Here is a 22362-nt window from a genome sequence, read left to right as displayed (position 1 = left end):
TTAAAGAATATTTTTCTAACAGTTCTGTTATTTTATATATATAAAAAAAATGCTTGACTAAAGGTTATTTATAAGACAATTTATTTTCCAGTTGATCAAAGTCATAAGGGATGTTTTCAAGATAACATGCAGGCAAACATGTATGCACCACAATCAATACAATTTGTTAGTTTTTTTGTAAGTAAATTTTAGCTATGCTTTAGCACTAGATATTTAATTAATTTATTTAATACAAAATAGTTAAAACTTCTTATTGGAGCTTGATTTTACCTAAAAAATCTCATTTAAAACATTAATTTGATTTTTCAGGGTAATTGTTGCTGTGGAAACAATATGCAATTGTCTACAGTTGGTAGAAATGGCGAGTTTGGAACTTTGTGTAATGTAGGAAATGATGGAGAAAAGAGAAGAAAGTAATTTACAATTATTAATTAAAGTAATATTATTCTTTATAAAAGTATTTTTTAAAAGCTTCTAACAAACTGACCTATTGTTGAATGAAGTAATAAATAGGTGTAGTATAATGCATATTTGTCAAATCTCAGCAAATTTTTTTTGTTTAGAATACGAGTCAATTTCACTTCATATCAGAGAGGTATGTTGTTGTGGTATTTCAATTGTAGAAACACCAAACCGTACAGGATGGAGATTGAGAATATTGCACGGGAACTAGGACTCGATGAAGCAACTGTTAAGGTTAAATTTAAATAAGTTGATAAAAACTATACTTGACTTATTTACTAAACTGATTTTAATTAAACTTTAAATAAATAATAAATTTTGTTTGAACTAAAGACTAATTGTTAAAACTAAAATAAATACTAAACTAACCTTAATTTCACGAAGTATTTTAAAGACTTTATAACTATTACAGGTTTGGTTTCAGAATAGAAGGTCAAAGTTGAAACAATTAAAAAAAACAATGTCATAAGTTAGTTTTGGTATTTTGTTGAATGTTTAGATATGTTCTAAAAATTTATTTAAAACATGTATTTTCGTTCAAAACTTTTTTATTTTTTTGGCATTTAAATTTTTACACAATTTTATTGATTATTCTTATGTAGACTTCGTAAAAGTATTTATAAATCTTTAGGTTAAAATTATGCTTAAGTTATTTCAAAAACTTATTTACACACATTTATACCAACAGGACAAAAGAATAACCTGACGATAGCTGATGGCTCAGATACAAAACTAATAAAAAAAATTTTTAAGTTGTTGTAAATTCAAACAAATTAGTACCCCTTTTAAGTTGCTTATACGTATTTTTAAGGTAATTTAATTGAGACATAGATAATCATAATTTAGTAAATTGTTTTTGTTTATAGTACATACTCATAACTAATTTTATTATTTAAAATATTTATTTTAGGCTTCTAAAAGTTTTCAATTCTCAAATATTAGTTTAAATTATAGTCTATCTAAACTGTTTTTCTTTTTTCGCTAAAAAATAGTTTGAATAAAAAAATTATAAACCATTTTACTTTAAACTAATGAAGTTTATTTATTTTATTCTGTTTCACCTAAAAACTTTGATTTTTTTATGATTCTACTTCTGATTGTTTTGAATAAACTTTTACTGTTTTACGGTTTTTACTATATTTTAGTTTAAAATATGCCTTAAGCATTGAATGGTTTTGTTTGTAAAAAAAATGTACTAGGACTAAGAAAATAGTTAAGAAATTAGCGCTGAAGAAAGTTATAAAGCTTTTTTCAGTGCTAATTTTTAACCTATTAAAGTATTTTAAAATAATGGCTATTGAAAAACCTTTAAAAACATATTAAACTACAAAAGCTAAATAACTTTCTGAATATTTAGAAGTAATGTCAAAACAAAATTTCTACAAACTTTACTATAAATTTTTGTAAAAGACAGACTTCAAGTTTTTATTAAATGAACTTTTTTTGGAAGTTAATCTAAAGTAAATTGAGCTAAAAAATAAAGAAACGCAACAACTAAAAATTTTTAAATAGTGTTTTAGTTTTAAAAAAGTAAAATATAAATTTAAAAAATAGTATTGCTTAACTGGTCAAAAGTTGAAGATAACGTTGTTTACATAAAAGAAAAGATGAAGCCTGTTAATTAAATTAGTGATATACTTTTAAAATAAGTTCCGTTAAAGATATATATCGTTTCGTCTAAAACTGAGTGAAACAAAAGATAACTAATTTTTGTTCTGCAATTAAATATAGATCTGTAATCTACAAAAAATATTTTATGTATAAGTTTATATTTGGTTTTCAAAACAAACCAAAAAGTTTAAGCTCTTATAGCCGTTGTTGTTGAATTTTCAAATGAAATGATTATTATAAGCATTATGTTAAGTCAATTTTAATTGCTATACTTACCTTAATGAATAAGGCAATCGACTTCGTTGTGCTGGACAAGACATTAAAAGGTATCCGTTACGTACGACTCAGTGAAAAATCCTTCGTGCATCAGGTCTCAGGACCAAAATATTCTTAGCGTTTTTTTATTGTTCAATAAATTATATGTCAAATTTTATCATTTTAACCAAAAATGATGTTCTTCTGATTACAAAATATTAATATTATGAAATAAATGATCTACATAACTTGACAAATAAAACTTAAAAATTGGCTTAAAACAAGTATCTTTGTTTAGTATGATAAATAATAGTATGTAAAGTCATCTAATTCTCAAGTAAAATAATTATTCTATCAATTTAGTTTTATTTCTAAGATATACATATATTTAAAGTAGTTATATATTATTTAACTGCGCAAGTTGCAAAAAAAATTAAATTAAGAAAATATAAGTTGCAATTACAAAAAGAATTCGCATGCAAAGTATAAGATAAATTGATTAGTACGATTAAATTATTTTATGAAAAAACTATTTGTAACAATATAACCATCTGACCTAATACCGTGGATTGATCTGACCTAGGGTCATTATAACTAAAAGGTCTATAATGGTTACGAGGGGTAAAGGACATGTTAGGGGAGCAAAATTGGGAACTTAAATGTTACAATATCATTAGCGCTACGAAAACTAAGTAATTGTAGAAATGCACTTAGCTCAACACTTACTTATTACTTACAACACGCTTAAAAACTTATAGATAATACTTACTATCTTTAAACAGTTCAAAAAATACAAAAATGAGTTTACTAACTCAGTATTCGGCTAGACTCGATAGGGGATACTTAATACACGGATCACATGGTCCAATTGACCAAAGAATGTAATGAAATCAGTGCTGAATTTACGATAACCGTCAAATCGCTCGACTGGTTATACCGAACGGCGATATTAAATATAGAAGTTTTTGAACTTTTTTGTGACTTTTGACGTATCTAAGTCGGCGTAATTGAAGCTCTGTATTCGAAAGAACGCCTAGACTACTCAAAACATAAAAAGCCTGTGTGGCTTTAAGCTTATGCGTAGCAAAAACTAAAGCGGCAATTCAGCTAAACTTGTCGTTTTGTGCTGAATTTTCGAGAGAAATCGTTTTTCTTTCGGAAAAAATTCCAGGAGGAGGACTGTCCTTTCAACAGTTACAAAACTGTTATAAAAGCTATCATTATCTTTGTAAAACTTTTAAATATAAATTAAAAAACTGACCTACCGATTTAGTTTCATTTTTGTCAATTTAGCAGTAATTTATAGTTTAATCTGTTTTTTATTTATTTGAGGTATACAATTTAAAATTAACTTGTAATCTAAAATATGTTTTGTTTTATCGTCTTTTTATTTAAATTATTTTTTTGATCAAGAAAGTAGATTTATATATACTTTGCTTTTTAATAAAAATAATTTTTACGTTAGATCACAAAATAAAATATAGTGTTCTAAAGGAAATTAAAACAAGCAAACAAATTTTAAAATCAAAAAAAATTAAGTAATTTTTATAATATTGGTTGTTAATGTTCCGCATACTTTTCAACTTGAAAACTACCTATGCAAAACAAACAAAGTAGAGCTATTTTAAAACAGTTATTTTAAAATATACTTTTTATTCATTTACAGTAGTTCTAACTATACCTTAACTTCATTACAGTTTAGCTACAAATAGTGCATTTTGAATATTATAAGCTTTTATAATCTTGTGGTCCTCGAAGACACTTTTAACAAGTCCGGCTAAAAAAATTTAGTTTTTACATCCAGCCAATTGAGTATTAAAACTACCAAATCCTATACACACGTAGCCAAGTATTTTAAGCAGAAAAAAAAAAGATTGTTATCATATTCTTTTATTTAATTTTTCAAATGTATTTGATTGATATAAAGAATTTACATGAAATTTCGTTAAAATATTTGTCAGTAGACGACAACCTTGAAAACTCCAAAATCTATTTTTTTAAGAACTTATTAAATAAAGCGCTAGCAATTGTTTCGATTTAAAACCTTATTTTATTTACAAGCAACGTAGCTCGACTTAATTATAATTGAAAGAATGGTCTAAATAAATGCTGCATAATACTAAGACAAGTTGCAATATTTAATAAAAATATTTAATTTCAGTAATAAGATACATAATCATTAGCCTAGGTGCTAATTTTTCTCTAAAATTCTGCCCTAACAAACTTTTTTTTTAAACAGAGCCGCTATTAATGCGACTGACTTAAATCTAGCGGTACTAAGTTGATTTTTATTTGACTTATTTCTAGCCGCATGACGAATAGAAAAAGGAAAGTTTTTTATCTCTACATTCTATATTAACAAAAAATTACAAGTAAGGAACTCTGCTTCATTTATATTTTCAGTCGAAGTTTCATTTACATCGAACTTAGTTTTCATTAAAAAGCCATAAAAACTTTTAAGTATTAGGCATAATTTGAAAAACTAGAACGTAGCAATAAAAAAACAAAATGTGAAAAATTTATAACAATTTTTTCAGTTATTTTAACTAAGATTTCCAATTCCAGTGTTGTAGTTAAAGAAAATATCTCAGCTAAATTTATTAATTATAGAAAACTTTCACATTTAGTTTTTAAGTCTTACAATATTTTAATGTAGACATACTAAAAGTCTTGTAAAGGTAAACAAAGTTGTAATTACTAAGTTCTATAAAAAAATAATTTAAAACTGTTTAACATATTTTACAAATATTAAAGAAGAAAATCAGCTCTTATAATAATCAGAAAACGATTTTTTTTAATCTGGTTTTGCATTTATTTATGTAAAATTAAATGTTTCAAATTTCTTTCTCAATTTTTAAAAGTTATTTCTTATTTAGAATATTTGAACATTTATTTCACTCAACTAAAAAGTAAAATTTTTATTTAAATAATTTGAAATAACTAGTAACAACTTTAAATAAAGTATTGTGATAATAAAAATCTTTTAGTAGTTGTCTGTTAGATTAAAACTTAAATTTTAAAGTGCTTGTTAATATTGTTTTGTTGTTTTATTCATTTAAATGGTATTGTTTGCTTTTATTTTTTGAACAGTCTAGAAAGATGACTGACAGGTTGAAAACCACAAGCCAAATTCGGACGTGATTACAACAAATTAATACAGTACAAGAAAGTTTTAGCTTCTTTAAAAGAAAATTCAAAACAAAACTTTTCATATGTGTGTTGAACTTAGTGGTAACTATTTAATTTTTAGTTTGTTACAAATATAACTTATATATATAACCTTTTTAAGCTATTAACACTGCGGTATTTTTCCCTTTTATTCTACTGCCTATCGTTCCAAAGTCTATAAACTTTTCTTTTAGTTTTTACGGAAATAGTTTTAAAATTTTAACTCGCAGGGTTTATTAAAAATGTGTTATTTTTTTATACATATATAAACTTTAATAATTCTCTTTCGGTTCATTTTATTTTCATAGTTTTGTATTATATTAGAAAACAGCCGATTTCACTATGAAACTATTTTAAAGTATGTTTGAAACGATGCAAAACAAAAAAAAGGATAACTTAACATCAATTTTAAACACAAAACATTATCTAAGAAGGGGATATTGGCTCCTGCTGAATTTTAGCTTTTACGGAAAATTAACTGACAGAAATCAAAAATAAGGTTATCAAATAATAAATAATTTTTTCAATATTTGTTATGTAGGTGGTTAAAAAAATATAATAATAAGTTTATTGAACGACAAAAAAAAGCGCTCAAAAAGTTTGGTCCAAGGACCTTGGGTACGAAAAACTTTTCGGTTATCGAGTCTTACACTAGGGCACAGTTTAGTGTCTCCTTTGGGACAGGTTTATGAAAGTCTATTTATGATCCCCTGACTTAAAATGAGTTTAAACTTTTGATATATTGAGTCCAGCTATTTTTCGTGTTAAACGAAACAAGGTATGTTTTTATGTTAGACTTGCCGGGATCAGACCGTAGACCATAGTAATTCAGCCAATGTTAAAATAAATAGATAATATCATAAGAAGCTTTTGTTCTTGAGATAGAAGCTTTTGTACCTTTTTAAAGTATTAGTGCTAGCTTTTTACCGAAGAAAGTATCATTGTTTATTTAGTAGACGATTTAACTTAATAATATTTTATAGCAGGGTTTCCCAAATTGGGCCAAGTGGCCGCCTTGGGGGCCACCAGCAGCAAAGGGGTAAGAGGGGGGGGGGCATGAGATCATAATTTGAAACTTGCACTAGATATTCTTGAGTTGCAGATAAAGAGACAAAACAAAACAATAAAATAAAAAAGGTCTTTGGTGTTTTTTGTCGTAATTTATGAGTAATCTTGTTGAAGGGGGCCATGGCTTTTTCAATTTTCTTAAAGGGGGCCATTTGCAAAAAAAATTGGGAAACTTTGTTTTTACGTTAGAATTTATTTCATTAAAATTGGACATAGAGTTATGATTAGATTAAAAAAAGTTTTTTTTTTGAGTCTTACCTACTTTGAAGTTTCTTTTTTTTGGAAACTATTTAAACGTTTCTGATAATGTTTAAAATCTTATTAGAGCGATTAAAACCTTTTGAAAAGATTGTTTTTATCAAACAGTTAGATTGTTTTTCCTAAGTAACTCAATACAGCAACAAACATAATATTAAGTGGGAATGATTTAATCAATAATACTTTAGATAAATGTTGTTTATTAATTTTATTAATTTGAACTTGCTAAAAGATTAGAACAACCAACAATGCCCTGAATTAAAAGATAATCTGCTGGTTTTGAAACAAATTTCACTGTGATTCATAATTTTCTCTAATTAAACTCCAAAAGAATCAAATAAACTAACTGTCAAGGGATTATGAAACAGTGGAGCCAGGGTGGTCTGATATCTTGTACAAGGAACTTCTGCATATAAAAAGGGTTGGCATACCTTGACAAAATCCCATATAAAGAAGTACTAGAAAGAGTTAGTACTTGTTTCATATAATTTTTTTTTTAATTTTATTTAAAAGAACACTCACGATCTTAAGTGTACAAAAAAGATTTGAAATATTTTTTTATCACATCGAGCTTTTTTATTTATTTAAGTATACGGTCCATTGAAAATCAGTGTCGGATATACACCTATAACGTTTATATTGCACAAAATTAATTGTAATATATAATGTATAATATATAATGTATCTCCTGACATATAAAATTACAATCAACTAGTGTTTGTTTTAATTACAAAGTGTCTGTCAGTTTGACACAATGTTTTTTTTTGTACCAGGTGCTTCTACAACCAAGTGTGTTTTAAAACTTTATCTGAAACATGATGCAAAATGTCGGGGGATCTAATCATCAGTTTGATTTCCCAGTTGGTGTGAGAAACAACAACTTTCAGAATCATTTTCAGGTTGTTTTTGTTTCTATTTAAAACATTTCAAATGCATTTTTCGGTAATTTATGTTTATCAACTGCGTTCACATTATTTAATTATTTGTTGTTTTTTATCTAGACTGCAAGTCTCCATGGCGTTGATCAGAATTTTAACAATGCTCCGCAACAAAAAGACTACCACAATATGATGCCTGCTTCCCACAACGTACCTCCAATGCAGAACAATATGGTTCCTGCCATGCAGAACAATGCGGTTCCAGTTCAAAGTAACATAGTTGTACCTGAACATGGTAGTATGCTTGCTCTACTTAATAGCAACAACTTGCCAGCCGACTACAACAATTTAGCCCCACCTAATATAAACAACATGGCTGTGCCTTTTCAAAATAATATGAATGTTGCGCATGGTCAAAACAGCATTATTCCTCCTGCTCAAGGTAGTGTCTTTCATGATAGTATGGCTGCACATGGTCAGAAAAATATGATGGTTGCTGATAAGAACAGTATGTTTCATGATAATATGGCTGCACATGGTCAGAAAAATATGATGGTTGCTGATAAGAACAGTATGATGCTTCCCGCACTAAACAATGCGCGAGGAAACACATTGCCACGTGATCAACTACGTCATAACTTCAACATGCAGCCTCAGCACACGGTACACGACCATGTTGCTTACAACAACCTAAAAGTTCAAAATGACCAGCTAGCAAATGCTAACTTCAATGTTAACTACCAAATGAACAATACTTACTTCGTTCAGCAAAACAACCAACATTTTGATCAGCAACAAATTCCAGCGCAACATGCCACGTTGCAAAATGACCAAAACGTAGTACAGAATCTTCTAGAAAAAGGTTCGTTTTTTGATACGTTAATCAGTTATTTTATATTTAAAGGTGATTGAGTCATTTTTGATCAAGTATCTTTTTATACTTTAAGCTTTGTTGTATTGAACAAGTACTTTTTTTTCCTACAGAAAAACCAGTTGCGGATAAAAGTGACAAAACTTCAGTTGATGAACTTACACAGCCGGTGAGTTATTAGAATAAGTATTTAAACTGATAATAATTTAAAAATTAGTTATAAAAGCATTTAACTTTATTTGTAAGCATATTAACTTGAAAATAAAAACATTACAACAATATTATAATGTTTGTATAGATTAAAAGTGAAGGTGCAGAGAACAAAGAAAACAGGAATGAGTTGAATATGCCAGAGAAAAAACGAAAGTATATATAATACTTGATTTTCTTAAATATTGAAATACCATGTTGTTATGTTTCTAAAAACTAATTATTATACTTTATGGTAGTTTAAATTAATTTCTAAATACATTAATCTTAAAAAATATTTAGTTGTTATGTTGCAGATAAGTTTTTCCCATTTTCATTTATATAATCGTCCACGTGGCAGATATTTGAAAACTAAACGCCCTCTTTGTTAGACATCGCCCCTTTAATTTGTATTTAATTACTTGGTTTTCCCGTTCACTAGTTATTACCCCTAATTAACTAAAATCGTCTTAAGGAGCAATATTGCCCACGTTTAAAAACCCTGTTTTACATCAAGAGTTATTTTTCAGGCAACGCACTACTTTCACCAAGCAGCAGATAGAAATATTAGAGGAATTTTACGCAAAACTCAAATACCCGATGATTGACCAACTGCAGTATCTCGAGCGAATAACCGGCCTCGGAATGAAAACTCAACTGAAGGTTGGTTTTTTTCAAGTGTAATAAATATGGTTCAACGTCGGTTTTGTCAAAAAGATTTTTCTAGAAAACTAAAATTTTACGTGGCTGTATAAATGTAGAATGAACTTGTAGGGAAGTATAACTAAACGGGGTAGACTAAAGGTAGTAAAACTTAAAAGTTTATCAGTATAAATTTCTTGACAAATAGTTTGAGTTCCTGGTTTTATTACTAAAACGACTTTAAGCTTAAAAATTCTATTAGTCACATTAAAACTGAGTGTATACTTTTTATGAAAAATTATTAAATATATAAAATAACCAAACATTTACAGTCTTGGTTTCAAAACCGTAGGAGAAGAGACAGATGTAATGGAATCGTAATAGAAAGGAAAGATTACCATTACAATATGAAACAACAAGGTTTTAATTTACAGGGAAACATGAGTAAGTTTTATCATATCATATATGTTTATAAAAGTACAAAACTTAGAGACCTATGTAATAAAAAATATATTGTAAATTAGTAATGTAAAAAAATCACATTTTTAAGTGCAAAATTGTTTTTAAGTAACAGTAATTAACAAACAAAAATTAAATTATAAATACTTTAGAATAAAGGTATTTGCCGTTTGAATTAATTTGTACTTGTTAGTAGATTAAAAGTATAATGGTTACCTGAATTAGAGAATAACTTTAATCTAATTTCATTGTCAAGTTCTTTGCTTTAAAACTTAAGAACTATGAAACAAATTACCTTTGAAGCTAATCAAAAACAAATAGATTTAACTAATATTTTATAACGTGTAAATTTCCAAAAAAAAAAAGGATTAGAAAATAAAAGAACTTTAGCAAAGCAATCTTTCTCTTATGTATGCACTTCATAGGTTGAGTATACTCTTTATCTATTCAAAACGCCGATTTAAAAGGAAATACTTCTAAATCTATTGTGAAAGAAGTTTACTGTACTTATTTAGCTAGGCTATATAAATATGAAATTTAGTATTTTGAACTGAATAAAGTATTATATTTTCTCTAGCAAACCAAAGCTACAGCAATCAAGGAGGGTATATGCAACCAAACATGTATCACAATGCCCCACAAGCTAACAATTATCAAGTTGTTGGTCTTATTTGTATAGATAAAATTATTTGTACAATGTTATTAATAGAAATAACAGTTTTATACCAGTTTTCAAAAAATAATACAAGTCTGACCACCAATTAACAAGTTTTAATATTTAAATATTTATTTCAATGGTAAATTTGAGTAGTTTATTAAAGTATTAAAAGTTCCAAGTATGTTCAAGGTACTTTCACATGTTCTTTTTGTTACTTGCTTTTACTGTTATGACCATTAAAAATTATAATTCTACAGGACAACAGTTGTTATGGAAGCAGCGTGCAAAACGTAACTGCTGCAGGAAATTTGAACAAATCTGAAAATGAGAGAAAAGTAGAAAATAGTGGCGAACCTGCGGTAAAGAAAAGAAAGTAAGTTACAAAGAATCAATAACAATATCATTTTATCGTTGTGTTGTATGTTTCTCTGTTAATTAAATTAATATCAACTGAGGTTAAATAAATCAGTTGTTATATCTTAATTAATCACTTATTTGATAATAATTTTTCAGAATACGTGCCAATTTCACTTCATATCAGAGAGACGTGTTGTTGTGGCATTTCAACGGAGGAAACATCAAACCTTACAAAGATGAAATTGTCAACATTGCACATCAAATTGGCTTGGACGAAGACACAGTTAGGGTGAGACATTTTTTATGATAAAAAAATTAGAATACATAGTTCTTACGTGCCTTGCATATTTACAGACTAATAACAAATACTGCTTAATAAGCTCTTATTCTAATTGAAATCATTGCATTTGCTAAAAAAAATTTGAGAATTTTTTTGTTTTTTATAAAAATACTTATAAAATAAATTAAATTTTTATTTTTATAACAGGTCTGGTTCCAAAATCGAAGATCAAAGCTTAAACAATTGGAAAAAGCAAGAATAATGTAAAAAAGTTATTAAAAAATTTTTATAACACTTTAAAAAAATAAAAAATTGTTGCAATATTATTTAATACCTTAGTTATTTATTTTTTTTAATTATTAGACTAATCATACTCGTTTATACTTTTTTCATTTAATTGTTATCTAAAGAAAATATATGTTCGTATTAAAAGAGTTTATACCTTTTTAGTTCAAATCTCAGCTAAATAAAAGTTCTATATATTTCCTAATCACATAATTTTTACTATTCAGAGCATAATTTTTATACAAATTTATTTCAACAGGTAGTAAGCATTTCCTGACAAGAAAGGATAGATATAGAATGGATACAAACAGATGTCTAACGTGTTTTTTTTCTTTTGCGTTGTAATTAATAACCTAACTTATGATTTTTTGTTTTAAACAAAGGCTTGATGTTTATTAGGAGTAAATGATCATGCTCAGTAGAATACTTGAATTATAAATAAGCGCTCAAAACTGTTGATTAACTAATTTTAAAGAATAAAACAAACTTGTTGAAACAAACTTTAAAGAATTAAAACTTATAAAGTAGACTTTACTATATATTAGTTGTATGATCTTGGATCATAATTGAGTTGGTTACTACCAAGTAAATACGAAACTTGAGCATATTTTGTCCATTTTTTTTTCAAAATTTCTGGTTAGGATTTTTTATTATAACCAACATATGTGGAAAGAAAGTAGCTAAATTAAAAACTATGATATAGCTTTGTAAAACGAATGTTAGAAGTTTTAATAGTTCCAAGTTAAATGATTTTTAGAAACTGATGAATCTGAGACCTATTAGATACAAATAGAATAAAATTAAAGAGATATTCAAAAGTTATAAAACTATTAGAGCATTAGTAGAAGTTAATTTAATACAAAAACAGAGCATTAACACACATTTTTAGTCTTTTATTTTTAGAGCATTTTAAAGTATAAAGATGTCCCAAAACTTTTATCATATAGTTAAACTTTAGTCTTTTAATTTTACAAGTTTGTTTTTAATTCTTTTCTATTCCACTTCTCTTTTTAATGTTTCTTAAAAGCAACTTATTGTTCAAAGTGTTTTTCTTGGTATTGTTTAACACTTAAAAATAAATTCTGATGTTCTTAATTCTAGTTTCGCGGCTTTATGAATGTTTTTTTGTTTTACTACTGTATAAAATAATTTTTTTTTAAAAACTTTAACTAAGATAAAATTTAAAATGTATTTTAATGTGCTTTTACTAGTTTTAATATTTCGAAAAATAACTGTTTGGCATCATAAAATATTTTTCGACCTAACATAAAAATGACACGATGACCGAGAGGTTATTTACCTCGGTCGGTCCTCGGACCAAAAAAAAAGTATAAAGGTCGGCCTAGAATGTTTTAGTTTGCAATAATACAAAAATATACTTTTTTTGTAGTAGTTTAATTGTAAGATTCTGATATATACACAAATATATATAGTTTATTGAACGACAAAAAGACGCTCAAAATATAATTTAGTCCTAGGATCTGGTGCACGAAGAACTTTTCGGTTATCGAGTAGCACACCACGGATACCTTTTAACGTCTTGTCCAGGACAGTGTAGTTCTGTATAGAAAGTTTATACTCGTAAAGAGAAAAATCAACTTATTCAAATTAACTGGCAAAAGTTTAGCTTTCTGATAGTGTAATAATTGTTTTTAGGAAAAGAATCAGACTAGAATAGTTTAGAAAAACTTTTATAGCTGAATTCGTTTTTAGAATGACATATAGAAAAGTCAAAATAAATGATTAGTTTTCAAATTTTTTAGTTAATATCAAAAGAATATAAAGATTTTTTTTCTTCTCAGTCTAAAAATTCATATAGAAATATTCAAACTTTTAAGACCACTATATTTTAATTATTTGCAGTAATTTATTAAAACACATAAATTTAAACTTTGACAGTAAGCTTAGATCTATACTTGGTCAAATGACATTCGTATTAGCAGATTATAATGTATATACGTTAGTCTAAAATTATAATTTACTAGATAAACAGTAATGTTATATATCTTGCTTGTTGTAGTTGTCGGCCAGATTTACTAAAAAAAATCTTATTTAAAATCTATAGATAAAGTATATGCGTAGTTTTGAAAACTTTAAGGCTATTTGTGATATTTCTTAAAAAAAATTCAACTGAATTAGAAAAGTATTAAATATTTAAAAAACAATTAAATCATGATCAAATTTGTAAACATTTATACAAAAACTAGTTTGCTGTTTTCGAGCTAAAAAATATGTTGCGAGCCAGAGGTTTCTACTTGGCAGACCGGATCCGACCCGCGGGCTGTAGTTTTACAACAAAAGTGTTAAAGTAGAGATTAGCAGCATTTTACGTGGAAAAAGTCCATCATGAGCCACAGTGACCAAGAAAAATTACTTTAAAACTTGAAAATTACATAAAATGTCCTTGACATGACGTTAAACTGTTCTGGTGTATGACTCGATAACCGAAAGGTTTTTTCGTGCACTAGGTCCTTAGACCAAACTTTCAAAGCGTATTTTGTCGTTCAATAAATAATATAAAACAACAAGTCTTTAATAAAGTAAACATAAACTAGTCATCACAAGCAAAAAAATATCAGACTTTTAAACTTTGTTTAAAAAAATCTTGAACTGCGTTAGTTGTTTTTTAGCTTAAAAGCACGTCCCGGGCCGCAGTTTGCAGTACAGTGGTTTATCTAACAACACTAATTATAAAAGTCAACTATGCTTACTAGACTAAAATTTTTGACTCTTTTTTAGATAAAACGTATAAATAAAAAAAGGTAAACTCACTAGCATTCATGTTCATGTTTACATTAAATACTTATTTTAATCAGACTGATATCAAAATGTTGACTAAAACGCTACTTTGTTTTATATTTTTTTCGCATGTTGGCGCGAGAACATAATTGAACCAAATCTTATTATACTATGTATTATTATTATATTTACACTTTGTATAAATTTATTATTTTCATTTTCATCGAACTACATTGTCAACTGCTTAAGTTTAATATACTCACCGATTCGCTGTATAGTGTTACTTGGTTTCTAGGTAATTCAAGTTATGATAATTCAAGTTCTTATACAAATTCTAAGGGGCCGTATCTCAGAAGTTATTTATGATTGAACAAAATAATAAAAGCGCATGTGTAGGTATAGTTTGATGATAAAAACAAGTTAGAAAAGTAATTATAAAAAGGTTATATTAATAACTACTAAAAATTACTATATTTTAGTAACTATAATTTTTTTTTAGTCATATTCCGAAAGCCAATTTAAATGAAAAATATATATGTAGGTCTAACTAATAACATTGGGATTGTAAATTTTATAAACATACAATTTTTTCGTTGCTGTGAGTAATATAACTAAGAGTTATTAGAGTTTGAATTATCGTGCACCCATTCAACTTGCATTTTGGAAATGGATGTTATTTTTATTTACAAAGGGACCAAATATACAGTACTTTTTGCAGGTGAATTTGTTGAAAGATTCTTTGCGGCCGCCGTAATTTAAAAAAGTATACTAATAATATCAAAGAATACAATCACTTTAAAATGATTGAAAATTATCGGTTTAACTCTATCTGGTAGGTATTTATTAAACATAACTTTGATCCAAGAACATAATAGAAAAGTTTACGTTTTAGACTATAACTTTTACCTCATGCAACTAAAAATGTTCAATAACAATTAATATTACATACTATAGAGTAAATTTAGCTAAGTAAAATATTAAGTTTGGCAAAAAACAGTATACACGCTAATGTAAAATAACTTTAGCAACGTTGTAATTTAATTATTTACACTCAATTAAATCACATGGTTGAATTTTTTTCAATATAAAAAGCCTGAAACAAGTTTCGTTTACTATATGCTTATAAATTTAACCAATCGAAACTTTGTAACATTAACCTGACATAATTTATATAGGACTCTAAAAATTATAGAGTAAAGTGTTTTGTCATTAAAACTGTACACTTAACTGATTTAATACAAGCTTAATAAAAGCGTAGAATCATAACAAAGTTACAATACATTTAAGATGTAAACAAATAAAAATGATGATTAAAAGATTGTTTTGTCAATATTTAATGTTCAAGTTATTTCATTGAGCACCTTGATTCAGTATTTGACAAAAGATACTTTTCTTAACCTTTTTTTTGCATTACTCGCAATGCTTCAGACCTTTTTTTCTTAAACAAAATGAGTTGTTTTCAAGGAACAAGTTATTCACAAGCAAATAAAAATTCTTGAAATTTTTGTACCGATTATAAGGGAGTTTATAATGGATTAAAGCTAAATCCACCACATTACTGTCATAAATCTGTTGCTGACGACTGAATTAATCGCTTTAATAGATTTTTTTTTACCAGAAACTTGTTTTTTTTTTATGATGATAGATTTGTAGAAATAGTTTACATCATTGTAGACATACCTAATAGAAATGTAAAGTGAAGCTTGGTAGAAACTTGCTACAAAAATAAGCTGTTTGGTTAAAAAATGATTTTAGTAATTTAAGTTAATCTTAATTTAAAAAAGTTACTACTCATATTAGCACACAACAATATGCATCATTTTTATTTAAAAGAAAATTATGTTAAGTAGCTGTCTTATGAAGTAATATTGATTTTTTCTAATATAACTTGTTGGTGTATTTGATTACAAGTAAAAAAATCAAAACAATATAACAATTATATCTAATTTTTCTTATACTAAATCGGTTTTACTATTTTACTGTAACTACAAAATCTACAAAACATCCAAAAATAGTTTAAAAGTTAAATGCAGCTTAAGAAAGTATATACTCAAGTCTCTAACCACCCCAAAAATTTATTTACTTTTAAGTTTTGCTACTTTTGCCTGGGCAAAAGCTTTAGTCTTTTTTTTAGTATTTAACTGTTTATAAAGTTTAAATACGTTTTATAAATATTGCTATTATTGCATTAAAATGTTAAGCACAGAAACAAATCTAGCAAACTTGTGTTATTAGTATATATTATTAATTTCTATTTGATAATTAGATAAAAATATAAAGTTTTAGAACCGTTCGTTACTACTAGAAAAATTATTGATAATTTTAAAATTTAATCAAGTTGTTTTTTTGGCTAATGTAGAAAAGTCAAGTTATTAAGAGTTTATAAAAACATAAATAATTTTTACTAGGTTATGTATACCTCTAAAAATGTACATGAATGTTGTAGAATTTTTTTTTTTAATTTTTTTTTTTATCTAGTTTTTAAATCAAAACCAAAATAGTTTTAAAGTTATTTTAAGGACAATTAGTGCTAAACGTAAAATATAATGTAAAAAAAAATATCTAAGAAAATACATTTTTTTTTTATATGTAATGAACTTCATATCAAAAAAGAAAGAGAAAACAGAACAAATTAAAAAACTTATATTCACACAAATTAGTGAGAAAAAAACTGAAAACAAATCACGTACATTCCAGGTAAAAGCTGCAATTCAGTCGAAAATGTAAATAAATTACTAATTAAAAGGCATATATTGGGGGCAATACATTATTTTGAATTTCCACGAGTACTACTTTAAAAATTTGTGGCAACAATTTCAATTGTTTAGGGAAAAATTCCCCTTTTTTCAAGTACTTTTAGAGCAAACAAACAAATTTGTTTTTGTTGCTAATCCCCTTGTGCGAGTACGAGTTTGCGAAGAAAAAAAAGTTGGCGCCTATTTGAGTACGAGTTGTAGGTATGTGCTCAATCTGCATAAAAGTCTGTGTTTTTCTTAATAACTACGGTAGTTTTTTATTTATGTTTGGATTTTTTCATAAATTTTAGTACAGTATTTTACAATAAAGGATTTTTTTTCTTCTAATGTTAAATTTTTGCTTTTATTTAAGTTGAAGGTGATTGTTTTTTTTCTTATGAACTCATTTATGCTTTTGCTTATAGATGCTCGTTTTTTGCTTATTGTGCTATTTAATGCTTTTTTTATGCGGCTGATTTAGTTTTGACATCACGAGCAAAAACGTGCTTAGTTTTCAGAAAGCTTTAAAATGAACTTTTTTGAAATTAGTTTTCAGAAAACTATTGCATTGAAAAAATGAAAGACGAAACCGGAAATTTTTAATAAAAAAAGAAATTTGATATAGTGACGTATTTTGCCGCTAAAAATGAAAGTTTATGGAGCGTTAATTCAGAATGCAATTTGTAATTTTTGTTAGTTTTTTAGATTTTTATTTTACTAGCTAAGAATTTTTTAATAAAATTTAAATTGTCTGTAATTGTAAGTTAAATTTAAAGTTATCCGCTAACTTTTTGTTATAATGATTATTGAAAATTTCAAAACGTGAGCTTTGTCATAAAAAAATAAACCATGTCACCTAATTCAAAGGTATAAAATTATGTTTAATTACTAAACAAGTGCACTGAGTTATAAAATTTAGTAATGCTTAGTGTTTACAAAATTAGACATAATTAAGTAATTGATACTAATAAAAAAAGCAATGAGGAAGTTATTTAACTATTAAACTAAGCTTTTTAAATTATGCTTAAAATTTGTTACATAAAGTGAGTGTTTTAGTTTAGTTTTACAAATACAAAGCAATTTTAATGACTTATTAGACTTATTTGACTAATTTTAAACGCTCAATATTTAAACTTATGTTAAATAGAGTTTAAATAGTTAGTAGCTAAAAAGATAGCAGAAATTTTAACTCAGTTTTTAAACTGAGGTTGTTTTTTTATTTTTTACATGCAAAAAAAGCATTTTGATAAGTGGAAGATCTTTTTACTATAATTATTTATATTAAAAACTACAAAAATGACAAAAAACTAATTTAATTAAAAAACGTTTGAAGTATTCCAGACAACGTAAATTTGTTTGAGCAGCAATATGTCATCAGGGGAGAAATAAGCGATAAATTTTTAGAGGGAAAAAAGCATTATGACGCAACATTGTTACCTTATTTGCTCATAAAGTAGTATTTAGTTGTGTGCTGATTAGAACGTTTTGTTTTTAGAAGTTATGCTATATGTTTAGAATTTAATTTGTCTTGTTTTAATTGTTAAATAATTTTTATTATTATTGAAAATAAATTGTTAGCATGCTGATTAGACTGCTTTGTTTTTATAAAACATGCAAGATATTTAAGAATAGAACATAGTTTCTATTGAGTGAACTTTTTTTTTTAATATTATTGAAAAATAACTCTTTATTTATTTTTCTTTGTAACTTGCTTTTTATACTCAACAACATGTTGAAAAGTATTTAGTGTGTTTATTGGAATGTTGCTTTGTTTTTGTTTTTAGAAGTTATGTAAAGTATTTTAGAATGAAATATTTTGTTATTGTATATTCTATTATTTAGATTTTTTTATTAAAATAGTAGGTAAACAATATTCTTTTAGTTTTTTATCAATTCTATAGTTTGCTGACTATATTATTTAAAAAAAAATTATCTCCAAATGCTACTCATGCTTAGATTTAAGAATATATTTTGTTTACTGTTTTGCTTATTAGTTATTATGGAACATTGCTTTTGTTTTTGAAGTTTAGTGTTTTTGTTTTCATTTTAAACCTAGTAGTTTTTAAAAGGTTTTAGTGTCCGCATTAAGCTAAGTTTTTAGGTGTTAAAGCTTGTTTTAATTATTATGAAGTTTATATCTTTTATGAATTTTATAAGACTTGACTATCTAACTTTTTTTTTTGTTATTAACAAACTTGTCGTAAAAGTTTAGTGACTTATGTTTTTAAAACAATATATGCATTTAAACTTTTAATGTTTGATATTTTGCTTTGTATAAAACAACTAAAAAAGAAAAAAAAGTTGAACACATTAGTTTTTTTAAAGTATTTTTTGAAAGTTTTTGAATTAAAAAACTAGAATTATGTTATAGATGATGTTTTTAATATGTTTTTAAACTTTTGCTTGCTCAATAATTTTGCAGAGATAGATTTTAAAACACTTTGATCTTCTTGTCATGTATGTTTTTTTCTTATGCTGTAATTATCTATACACTCCTTTAACAGCTTTTGTGTAACTGTATCATTTAATTAGTTAAGTGTTTTTGTTTTAAATTTTTTTTTTTCTTACTTTTATGAGATTATATTAATATCTTAATTTAGTATCACACCTTTTGCTTTTTCTGTGATATTTAGTAATAAGTATATACGTGTTTTACTAATTTTTATTTCAGTTTAACACAAAATTTATGTTTGTATTATTTAAATTATCATTGTTAAAATAACTTATTGAGTGCATTAAACATATGTAAAGTTTTTTTTTTGTCACAACGAAACTAGTATTAAAAAAAAACTTGTTTTAAGTTTTGACTTGAGTTTTCTGATCTACAAAATATGTGTTACAATTTTTTTTTCAACGCTGTAAAAATAGGAAAAGTATCTAAATTTAATATTTATTTCATCAATACATACTTTAAATAAAATTTTCTGTAAACGATGTTGTTGTAATTTATAATAGTGACTCGTTGTTTTTGAATATTAAGATTTTTTTTAAGGAAAAACAACAAAACAAAATAAATTATAATTCTGTACAGAAGTTTAGTTTAAATGTGTAGATTGAAAGGTTTATGTGAAATGCTTCTGTTTTTTATGCATAACTTTAACGCATAAAACTTTACATGTTATAAGAAGTAATAACAATTTCACAGTTTATATGTACTGTGTAGTGTATATAATTTTTTTTGAAATGGTTTAAAAAAAAGTTCAATTACTTTTCAGATTATATTTTATTGAAAATTGATAACTGATGTAAAAGAAAAAGTAAAACTTAGGCTAGAAATATAATTTACATAAATGTGACATATAAAACATCTTAAACAGCTTTAAAAAAAAATCTTTTGCATGGTTTTAATTTAATATCCTTTTTCTTCAATTCAAAAGATTTGTAACTGATTTTAATTACTGCAAAACTTTTTAAACGGAAGCACAACAGTATAATTGTGAGTAATGACTAATGATTTGAGTTTCATTACAATTATAAGGAAGCATTTGAAAACTATGTTGCAACTTTTTTATTTATTTTATTGATTTTATTTTTGTAGTTTTTTTTTTCTTAAATTTTAATTAAATTGAAAACTTTTTTGTAGCAAATTTAAGCTATGAAATTTCTTTTGTTGAGATGTTAGTAACAAGTTTTGCTTGTTAGTAAAAAGTTTAAATAGCTAGATTTAACTTAGGGAGATTTTATAAATTTAAGTAGTAAGGTTTTTTAGCTTTTCTTAAATTTACAAGTTTTTTTTGTTAAAGTAAATATTTCGACTTTTGTTAAAGTTAATAGAACATTAAAATTTATAAAGTTATAATTTAATATAATTTTATGAAAACTTTTCTTGTTAAACCTTTTTAAGTAAATTTTTCTTTCATAAAAAGAATGCTATAGTGACATACAAGGTTATGAAAATAAACAAAATTTAAATTTAAGTTTTTGTCGGTAGTTTTGTAGTATCATACAGCAATTATTTTTCACAAACGCCTTGAACCCTTTTTCTAACATTATTTTTACTGTTGAAGAATGCACTGAACTAATTTAACGTTTAAGTATCCGTTCATTTTTCAAACTAAAAAAAACTTTACTTTAATTTCTGATATGACGCTATACTTCTTAGACTTCGGGTATAATAATAAGTTAGTTTTTGAAAGAAATTAAATTAGCTTATAAACAATTTTCTGATAAAAACAGTTATAAAGTCAGACTAAATTACTTTTAAATGAAGCATAGACTATTCTATACACTAGTTTATGTTTAAGTTGTAAACTTTAACTTAATGGCTTATCCGTCTCAAAGCATTCAAACTATTTTTTCCTAAATATATTTTTTTTAGTAAAACTCTTGTTTGATAACGCTAATAAGTTATAAAAATTTTTATTTTCAGACTCATAAAATATTATGATTAATTTATACGTAATTTTATTACTACTATAACAATTGTACTAGTTTATAATTAAGTAGAACGTGACTTATAACATTTTTTGATGGTCGAAATGAGTAAACTATAGGATTAAAATACTATTTTGAAGACGGGTATGTTTGTTTAAAGATTATTTTCTGAGGTCAATTGTTTTGATTTCAAGGTAGAAATAAATTAGGTAATAAAAAAGTAAAATACCCAAATTTTTTTTATATGATTTCAAAAAAAGAATCTACTGTGATTCTTATTGTTTTCGAAATGTTTGTAGAAGTTAACAAAATAAACTATTTATATAGTTAATTTAACAACAGATTAAGCAAGTCTTCATTGATATTAAAAGTATTTTTACTTATTAAACTTATGTAAAATATTTTTTTTATAATGTAAGGCATGTTTTAGAAAGTAAATTATTTAAAAAGATATGCTATTATGCAATTATTATGCAAAGATAGCTCTAAAATAATTAAATTACGTTTGTACAGTCTTACAATTTCATGTTCAAAATACAATGCAAAATAGATACGTGTTTCTAATTTCATGTGATTACTGTCATGATTTTGTACTTGTTAAACAGTGAAAAGTGTTTAGAGTTGACTTAGTTGCATTTGTAGTTTTTTATTGTCTGGAGGTCTAGTTTAAGTGAGTTAAAGTGATTTTAATCTACTGATTGTGTATTAAATATTCTAAAACTGTTTAGAATAGTTAAATTATTTAACTTGTGTTTCATAGTTTTTAAATTACATTGAAAACTTCTGTAGTTTAAAAAGGTCATTTTATGTATTTTTGGAACCTTTTAGTTAAAGAAATTTAAGTTTAATTGTAAAAGTTTTAGAGCATATCTTGTGTATATAAAACCTTTTTTTTATTACTTCTGTTTTATAAAACATTAAAAGATTTATAAAAAGCTTAAGTATTTTAAACTCATGATAGTTCTTTTTTAAGTCAAAGTTGCAGTGTTCTTTAAGTATTAATTTCCAAATAAATCTATCATTGATTTGATTTTTGTTTTTACTAGCTTTTTTCTCTTTAATTTTTTTCAATA

The sequence above is a fragment of the Thalia democratica genome, chromosome 9, assembly GCF_965202585.1.
Source record: "Thalia democratica chromosome 9, ktThaDemo2.hap1.1, whole genome shotgun sequence".
In the NCBI taxonomy this organism is placed as follows: domain Eukaryota; kingdom Metazoa; phylum Chordata; class Thaliacea; order Salpida; family Salpidae; genus Thalia; species Thalia democratica.
Note: the sequence above shows the minus strand (reverse complement) of the source record.